General features: G+C 34.9%; 1 long non-coding RNA gene across 1 annotated transcript; it reads right to left on the bottom strand.

Annotated features, from left to right (window-relative positions):
* Positions 1-7,817: 7,817 nt before the first annotated feature.
* On the bottom strand, positions 7,818-10,318 carry LOC128012041 (uncharacterized). The gene is made up of 3 exons (XR_008182694.1): positions 9,288-10,318; positions 9,064-9,124; positions 7,818-8,202 (listed from the first exon to the last, which is right to left on the bottom strand). It is a non-coding gene; the product is annotated as an uncharacterized LOC128012041 (long non-coding RNA).
* Positions 10,319-10,366: the final 48 nt, after the last annotated feature.

Below are 10,366 nucleotides of genomic sequence, written 5' to 3'. Positions count from 1 at the left end.
TCATAAAGCCCAAATATGGCCAGTAAGGCTGCCTTTTTTGTAAACATTTTGTTACAGAAAGATGCAGTTTATCGAATTAATCGGAACAATTATATTAAGAAATATATATAATATAATAAGTACATGCAAACACTGAAATCACATTTTGTAAGGCAAGTCGCTTATTGTGTGATTTTTCTGTCAGACCAAATATTTGTTTTCTAGAAAGATCTGGCATCACAGCTCAGATCCAGATTGCTGTTTCTTTAAATGTTCCACATACACAGGCTGCATTCGGGAGGTACATGTGGGCATGTCTAGCTGTCATAGCATGTGGGCGTAGAAAGTGGGGGTGTAAGGGTGGAACTTTCTGTGGAGGCTGATCGTTTCCGCTGGGTCTTTCTTCCATATAGAGATGTGTGGTCTTGAATCACTGTTCTAGAACGCAAACAACTCTGAGGCTGTTACAGACAAGGATTTTACTAACGTGTAATGAATCACGTCCACTCCGGTCACAGAAGACGGCTTCACGTAATCCATTAATAAGACAGAATCAAACCTTCAGACTCAGACACACATTTCATGCTCTCTTAAGAGAGTGAATAAATCACTCTGACAAATCACATATGGGAAACAGAGTCACAATCAAATACAGCACGCTAACTTAACAGATGAATGTTTGAACTATAAATCATTGTGGAAAAACACTCTGCTCAACAGCATGCTGATGTGCTGTTTGTGTCCCTGAAGCCTGTGATGATTGGTGAGAGAGGCTGGAAGCCACAGGGGGACTGAACTCCAAAGGAGAGGGTCAATTCATTTCCTGTCCCTGGTCCCACACAGCTGCTGATGCCATGCAACCATCAATTCTCATGCCATGCATGTGAACAACGTCCTTAGATAACTATATCAAAGTTGACCCACAATACCTCAGGGTCATTTCAGAGTTTACAGATAATCTTTGTTATATGAAATTAATGCTAGAACTGCACAGTGAATCATATGCAAAATGATGACATTGTTCATCCCTGCCTTTTTGTGGCAGGAACTAGTTTATAAATGTAAAAATAGTAGGGAAGGTCACAAAAACTTCAAGAAATCTTGTCTACTAAAAAAAAAAAATTTTTTAGTCATTTGAATGTGTCATTGTATGTTTCTTTTTCTATTTTAATTCTGTTTTCTATTATTCAGATCCTGCTTAACTTAACATAATCTATAAAATGACACAATCTCTGCAACACCTTAATTAACAGGAAATGATTGTGGTTTTATTGATCAGGAAGGAATTAACTAAAAATATCTTGCCAAAATCAGTGATAAGTATAAATGACACGTGCTCTTGAAAATATATAACCGAAAGCCTTTGTTGTAACCTATGTCATTGTAGTTCTATTGTAGTATTTATATATATATATATATATATATATATATATATATATATATATATATATATATATATATATATATATATATATATATTCTTGCCAAAGAAACATTTCTAATTTCTGTTTAAGTTTAAGTTTTTATTTAAGTCCATCTGAAATATTTATTTTATTTCATTTCAGTTACAGAAAACAATTGTAACAGTGTTAATTAGCAATAATAGCACTGATTATAATGTATTTGGAGTCACATAATATAATTGTGAGCAGCATCCAACATTGTAACCTTTAGATTTAACCAACATCCTGTGAAAGCCATGAGCAATAGGCACCCCGTGGGCCTTAACAACCCCAAAACCATTCTTGAGAAATAGATTTTCTGGAATATTGGGCCTTCCTGGGAATGAGCTGTGGGTGTTTGGTGAACATGAAGTGCTCTCAGGTAGGCGAACAAAGTGCAGAGCAATTTCTGAAAACCACAAATGATTTCTACAGGAACTGTCTATCTGAATGCTATCTCCTGATGCAAATTCATCCAAACGCCAAATGTACCTATCTAACTGCTATTTTAGCCATGCTTATCTGATGCACAGCACATGCATTTGGCGTACATGGAGGAATTACATGCCATAAACTGTAAGGCAAATGTTTTACAAGGATGACTGCTCTCAGTGCATGTTTTGTCAATTCACAGAGACCTTCCCTTGACATGCATCTTTTCACTCTCTGTTCTGGATGTTCCGCCCGAGTTCTCCACAATATGAATGATGGCAGGCTGAGAATCCTTTGCAAGTTCACTAGAGAGCAATAGGGAAGTAACAAGCAGGTGACTGATAGTATTTCCTCTGTCCTGATTACGTGCTCCAGAGATACTCTTTATCTCTAGAGGCAACTGAAGAAAACAGCTGAATGGAAATGACATTATAGCATGGGAGGAGACCTCTGCTTGAAAACATCCACATACTAAATCGATAAAAATCTGATATTATAAAAAAATAAAGTTCTTATCTGCATCCTAAACACTTTGATCTCATCTCTGGATATGAGATGTGCAAAATCTATTTTTGTTTATTGTCGTTTCTGTTCATGTTTTACTTGTTGATTGCAGAAGGTAGTCTGTCAAACACTGTAACCATTACTTTTACCACGTGACTGAGTTAGTTTATAGGTGGAGGAACCTGACAGGGCGGTTGAGTAGCTTTCTCTGTTGTTGTTTTAATGGGTCATGGTGGCTCAGATCACCCACTGCATTTTTTCTTATGAGTAAGTCTCTTTGTAAGCAAGCGCTGCAGTGAGCTTCACTCGGTAGGCGGGGTCCCCTGTCACTCCATAGCACCACTGTACTGCTGCATCTCACACAATCTAAACAATCTATTGAAAGAGTTAAAATCGCTGAGAGATTCAAGAATTACTGGTAGATAGACTTACATCAGAATATGTTACATTTTTTTAATGCATGAACTAATATGTTGTTATATACATAATCAGATGTTCTGCAAGATTTTTATTTATCCAGAGAAATTAGTATTTATTCAGCAAGAACCGAATAAATTCATCAAAGTGACAGCAAATAAATGCAAAAACTGTCAAAATGTCAAATACTGACACGGAACTGAAGAAAGTGTTGAATAAAGTTGTTGTTTTTCTTAGTGCACAAAAAGTATTCTCGTAGCGTCATAAAATTATGGTTAAACCACTGATGTTACATGGACTATTTTAAGGATGTCCTTACTACATTTCTGAGCCTTGAATGTTTCAGTCGTGTTGCTGACAGAAAGCTCTCAGATTTCATCAAAAATATCTTAATTTGTTCTCCGAGGATGAACGAAGGTCCTACTGGTTTGAAACGACAAAAGGGTGAGTAATGACAAAATTATCATTTTTGGGTCAACTATCCCTTTAACCAGGATCAACGAAAGGGTATCAGAAAGAATATGTTGTAAGAAAGTGTTACTCATTGTTATTTCACGCATGATGAAAACATGTCGTAAGACAAATTATACCAAAGTTGGAAATGTGAATAGTCCCAAAGGTTGATTTAGAAATATTTGCATTTCATCATGTTCTGTGTATTGAACAAAGGTTGCAGTGATGCGTCAGGCTGCCCTATACGCATACCACTCAAAACTCCAGCAACACACATGAAAAAGGCCTGTTAACGTATAAAAACATATTGCTAGGCTTTTAATATTTAATAGATAAGTAGTATAAATCCGTACAGGAGTTTCTTCAATAAATCAGCAGGTTTACTGGAAGCGAGGATTAATTTCCTTCGTCTCTGAGTCACTTTAATGTGACCTTGAGTGGCGAGAGCAGCTGCATGACAGTAAGTGCGGCACTATCAATCATGACAAGCGGGACCAAAGAGCAAACGGAAGTATAGATGTGTATTTTTATACCAAAGCAGCTGCTCGTACAAAAAAGTGCTGTATTATACAGATAACAAAAACACGAGGCAAAATGCTTATCTGTCCCCCTTTTCATTCAAGTACTTCAGCTTACAAAATCACAACGGCCACTCTCAAGAGGAGTCTGGGACAAACACACACACAAACACTGAGCTCCAGTCACACAAAAACAAGGGCATCCATTCTCAAGTCACGCACACTTTCCCAGGATGCTAAGGGAACTCAGACAAAGGGAGTCTTTTAATTGAATAAGTGTGCTAGGAAGTAGCAAATGATTTGAGGACAAAAAACAAATGATTTCATGGTAACAGAAACTATGAAAGGCCATTGAGGCTGGATCGTAGAAAAGAAAGAGGTAATCACTGCTGTTTGCATGGGATACGGCAATAGAAGGACAGGTCACTCAATTACCCATGGTTCCAGGCAACAGAAAGGGCATGAGGTTTGTTCACCCAGAGGGGTGGCTTCCGCAGAGCATTGTGAAGAAAAGACCAGCACATTAATCTCCTTCAAAAGTGCCTTTTTTTCTTCTTTAGGCTCAGAGATGAATACAAAAGAGGTTGATATAGAGGAATAAGAAGAGAGAACAAACTTCCATGGATCATTTTAAGGAATGAGGGATGTGTTTTGACTGCTAAAAAGCACTAACTTTATAGTTAAAGCAGTATCCTTATTCATAAAACAACATCTGAAATCAATTTTGTGCTTTTAAGCACATTTACATTAGTAGCAAGGCATCACCAGATCAGCTCTACATTGAAAAAAATAGCAAATAAATATCATAACTAAAATAAATAGAATAAAATAAAATAAAATGAAACAAAATAAAATAAAATATATACAACTTAAAAACCCCACATAATATGTACATAAATTGTACCATTACATTAAAAAAAAAAAAATTAAACAAAATAAAATACAGCATATATATATATATATATATATATATATATATATATATATATATATATATATAAACATAAATTCTATACCATTAAATTAAAAATGAAATCAAATAAAACATTAAAATGACATGATCCTGGTGAAATTGCATTGTAACCCACATAACCAGTGTGGAATAACAATTAAGCTCTAAATCTACAACAAGACTGATAGAGCGATGGAATTTCTGTAAAACAATCATTCTTTTTGTTTTTTGTTCACCAAAGTAGCATATTTACATGATTTCTAAAGGATCATGGGACACAGAAGACTGCAGTATTGGCAAAATTTTTTATCTATCATTGAAAAAAAAAATAATAATAATAATATATATTTATTTAAATATATTGAATTAGAATATATATATTTAGACTGGCTTGAGAAAGCTAACCTACTGATCTGCTACTTAAACTAATTATTATTAATTTATTTATTCTTAGACCAAAATTTCTGAGTGCAACCCCTAGAGCTTCTAATATTAGTTTAAATTATAATAAAATTTCACAATATTAGTTTTTTTTATTTTTATCAATTAAATACAACCCTGGAAGCAAATGGACATTAAAAATCATGCTGACCATACTGTTTTGCTTATGTCTGAAAACCAGAAGAGATAAAAAAGTGAGAGCAAGTCATTTGTTGAAAGGAGTATCCGGTTGTAAATACAGAAGCGGTCTGTCTATTCAGACCTACAGATTTCCTCTGAGGTCCCAGCCATGAACTTGTTTTGGAATCCAGGAGTCTGCTGCTTCCTCCACGTTTTTCAGCCAGCACTCACTTCACAAGCTACATCCTGTGACTCACCATATCAGAGTCATGTTGAGCAGTTACAGTTCCTGGCCCAGCTTTTTCCTGATTCCATCAGCGTGACCTACATTCATCAAAAGAATAGATTCTGAACGTCATTCACAGTCTTTCAGGATGCCACTCAAAGATTTAGACCATGGGTAGTTTTTGAAGTTCACTTTTTCCTTGGCATTCCTCTGACTTACTGTTCATCAAACCATAACCTTTATAACTCCCACTCAGCAAGTTTTCAGAAAACACACACTGCTTCCCCCAACTGACCACAAAGGAAAACAATACTTCTGGATGGATAGTTTGCAGTTTCAGCTTCCTTTGTGAGAGAAAACATGATAAGAACCATTTCATCCCAAGAGTGGGTTATTCAACAGTTTAAGTTTAAAAACAGGATTTCTCAACCAAGTGCAGTTTTGAATGACTTTTTCACCAGATACAAACCCCAGTGACCCTTGCTGGGTATGAATATCTGTGAACCAGACTGGAGATTTTATCGCCATACAAATTACAGTTAGGAAACATTCATAGGTGTACAACTTTTAAAAGTCGTGCAACTCGGTACGTCCTAATGACATCACTAAACCTAGATAACTAAGCATATCACACAGCCCTTTAAGAATGTAATTGTGCTTCCAAAGAATAAAAGCCTGCCTTTTTCTGAGTCAACAGCTGTATATTATGAGTCACGAGATTCTCAAGCTGAGCTCATAATGATGATGCATGCTGGTTTCAAGTGGAAATCATTTGCTCTTAGCTTTGGCCTGGCTGATCAGATTTCATAGCAAAAAGAACATATTCTGTTGGCTACTGCTCACACCAATAATCGGATCCATCTGGACAATGCTCATGTTAGAGGTGGGAGCCAGCTGTCATCCGATTCATTACACAACCAGTGAGTTCAGTGTTCACCCTCCCTCACAGTCATAACGAAACTATGCTTGTTTAAAAGTGGCCAGTGTGCAGAGTGACGCAATGTGGTATATCCTGTATTTTAGACATTGTGGCAAGAAGATAGCATTTCTTTGACATTCTGTGAGTCATTTTGGGCAGAGGTATCAAAATGCAGTTAGGTTTATCCCCTGGCTCTCTATATGAGAAAACAAAATAATGACTTCAACAGAGGGCCTTAACCACAAAGCTTAAGAAAGAGATATAATCACATTTCATGAGCTCTACCATTTGGACTTTCTGTGACTAATTTCTGTGCAATTCATTTAATTGAAATCGACTTTTTAAGAATGGTTTTACATACACTACCTCAAAATGTCAAAATATATATATATATATATATATATAGGATTTTGTAAAGCAAAGTTTTAGATGTGGTGTTCAAAAAGATATTCATAGAGTGTTTTTTTTTTTTTTTTTTTTAAGCCACCATGAGTGTCAAATACAATGATCTTGTAATCTGTTTAAGTAACCTGCCCACAACCAAGATAACCCACCCACAAAGTCATCAAACTAACAAGGTTTGGACAGACTGCAAGGTTATGACACACTACAGCTCACTGTGACACGCCACCTCTCCTCAGTTTGAAACACCATTTACATTCAGTGACTAATGTAAAAATTACTATTTGTTATATAACTATAGATCCTTTTATTAGCACACCATTAGAGTTTGTCTCCACACACACACCATCATTTTAAATAGCTAGAGATCTAGAGTATAATGTATAGAGGTAAAAATAAATAAATATATATATATTTTGTCCTAAAAAAACCGTAGGCTTCTGAGCATATGCAGACAATCTACTTAAAGGAATAGTTCACCCATTCACCGCATTTTAACTTAAACCATTGCTTCTGTTGCTAAAAAAATAAGTCTGTTATACATATTGTTTTCTCTGGTGAAAAAATAATCTCATCTGAATCAGGAGGGATATATGAACAACTCTAAAACGGTGAAAACAGTCCACAACAGTCTTAAACATGTCAGCAGATTATGAAGTGATAGAACAGCAGTGGAGTGGAGTTTATGGACTAGCATTTTGGCCAGAAGTGACATTTAAAAGTTACAACAATTTCATTATTATTATTATTTTTTTACAAACATGCAGCTCTTCGGGTCACCGGATATTAACTGGTCAGATGGAGTCGTGGAATTACTTGTGGATTATTGTGATGTTTTTATCAGCCGTTTGGACTCTCATTCGGACGGCACCCATTCACTGCAGAAGATACCTCAAGTAATGCAACGTTAATTGCCATTGATTCAGTAAAATGCATAATTTCTTCTCAAAGTCTGGATGGCTGCTAAAATAAATAAATACAATATTACTAAACCTAAACAAAAGACCCATAATATGATGATGATTTTTATTGAGATAATTAATAATTCCACAAAATTCATTTTATTACATGGGTACATATATTTAAGTTAAACACAAGAAATGTAATTTATCTGAATAAAACAAAAGATGATTTATTTATTTACTTTCTTTGTCATTCCAGCATCTAGGGCTACATTCATGGTGAGAGTCAGTTAATCCATACACAAATCAATTTTTATTATTCATCTGTGGAACACTTTGACCTCATATCCTTTGTAGGACAGTTCCCCCTTGTGAGAAAATGAGCAAATAGATGTTAAACCCCTTTACAGTCATCAAAGAGCTGAAATCTTTGAAATCTTATGTTTTGCGTAAACATATTTCCTCTGTAAAAATTCCAAATTCCATGTTCATTACCTGCAACAAATAATATATTTTTTTACTTTGTTGACAAACATAAAGGGAACATCATTAATGATTATCTGAGAGGCAAGTATACAGAAGATTCAATACTACATATTTTTAAGTATTTTATGCTCACAAAGAATGCATTTATTTGATGATAAATATTGTAAAATATCATGACCTTTTAAAACAGCTCTTTTTCTACTTGAATATATTGTAAAATGTGTTTTATTCCTATGGTGTCAAAGCTGAATTTCCAGTCTTCAGTGTCACATGATCCTTCAGAAATCATTCTAATATGCTGATTTGATGCTCAAGAAAACAAAGTCAAAACACTTATTATCAATGTTGAAAACATTTTATTTGAAATAGAAATCTTTAATCATATAAAAGTCTTTATCTCGGCTGAATAAAAGTATTTTTTTTCTTTTATATATATATATAGATATATATGATATATATATATTATCTGTATCTTGCTGACCCCAAACTTGTGAACTGTAGTGTACATGAATATGTTACTCTTTTAACTTGATCCAAATAGATTTTCTTTGAAGAGTATGCATAATCCCCCTCTACAGGACAGTCTAAACAGCGATCTGCAGCTTGTTGAAAACAAATGTGTATGTTCTTTTCTGCTTGAGACTTGGAAAGTTGTTTATTAAGACTCTACAATCTCTGTGCAGTCCTCATCTGTAACCTTTTGTGCCCCTAAAATGTTTAGATTTTAATTTAAAAATTAAAAATGTGCTCATGATAGAATAGGAGCCTATAAATCATGCATGCACGAACTGCATTTTAAAGCACTTTTGAATCATTTAATAGAGCCCAACAAAAAGCATCATGTCATGAAGCCTTATGGCAAACACTTACAGTCATTGGTTTTTCCAGCAGTACATGGTAGTCTTTCTTAGCTAAAGCCACAGCAAGGGTCCTGAAGAACAATAAAACGGTTGGACACTGAACCCATTAAAAGCAGACAACTTAAAGTGCAAGTATGCCATTCATTAACCAGTAAAAAATAGCTAAGCACACAATGCTGATCAACAGAACTCTATCATGTGAACACTGACCAAACGTACATGGAAACCACATACCTTATGAAGACGATCAGGAGTGCAGATCAATACAGCATCAGCAAATTTCTCTATCTGCTACAGCTACGCGATGCCAATCTACGTAAAAAATTAATAAAATATAAAACTGTTACAATAATCTTACTGTAACAAAAAGATTGACATAATGTACCACTGAAAGCGTTTTTATTAGGTACTTTGTGACGTGCCTGAAAATCCATTCGATCAAAATCCCTAGGGTCAGCAATTCCCTATTCATGTGGTGGTGAAACAGCAGAACTGCTGACTGTTGAAGTGATATTAAAACAGTAGTCATACCTCCATGTGGTCAGAAAAAATCACAGCATTGTAAGAATAGTTTTCTCCTCTGTTACAAGCTCCAACCACGATAACATCCACAGGTGATGACATTATATCAGATCCCTGCTGATTTAAAAACACAACTTCAATCAAAAATACAACAATTTAAGTTTCCTTCTTCCTACAACCAAATTATCAATAAATACTAGATATACATTTGAGCTACTGTATATCTTACATACAACATATTACCATGCAAAACAGACTGGAGATCTGTAAGGTTAACACCACAGGATAATAAAGATAATAAAGGTCAATAAAGGTCATACTGCTTCCAGAATGGATTAAATCAATGAGCCATTTATAAGCATGACATTGATGATAAACCAAATCTTTGCAGTGTCAAACAATATACTGTTCATCTAAAGACATTAAAGTGAACTTTCTTTTGTTAACAGGTCAAACAGGTGTAATTTTATATGAAAAAAGAAATGAGGGTGCCTTATAACGAAATCCAAGTGCGTTTTAAATACACAATAACAAATCGGAGTTCTTGATCCTGGAAACGGTTAGGATACTATAAGTGCTTGATTACGTGTATAAATCTGTTTTTATACAGTCTATGCTATAAATACAAACTTCACTCGCGAGTAGACAACACAAATGAAAAACAGACATAAACCGGAGCACTCGGCTCATTCATAGACTGTATAAAAACATTCGCGGTGTATAAGTGACTTCCTTGTTTACGTTTGTGCGATGACGTGCAAATGACGCAAGAGCAAGTCTAGAAATGAACA

This window comes from Carassius gibelio, chromosome B23, assembly GCF_023724105.1.
Source record: "Carassius gibelio isolate Cgi1373 ecotype wild population from Czech Republic chromosome B23, carGib1.2-hapl.c, whole genome shotgun sequence".
Classification (NCBI taxonomy): Eukaryota; Metazoa; Chordata; class Actinopteri; order Cypriniformes; family Cyprinidae; genus Carassius; species Carassius gibelio.
This window is presented reverse-complemented; position numbering and strand designations above follow the sequence as displayed.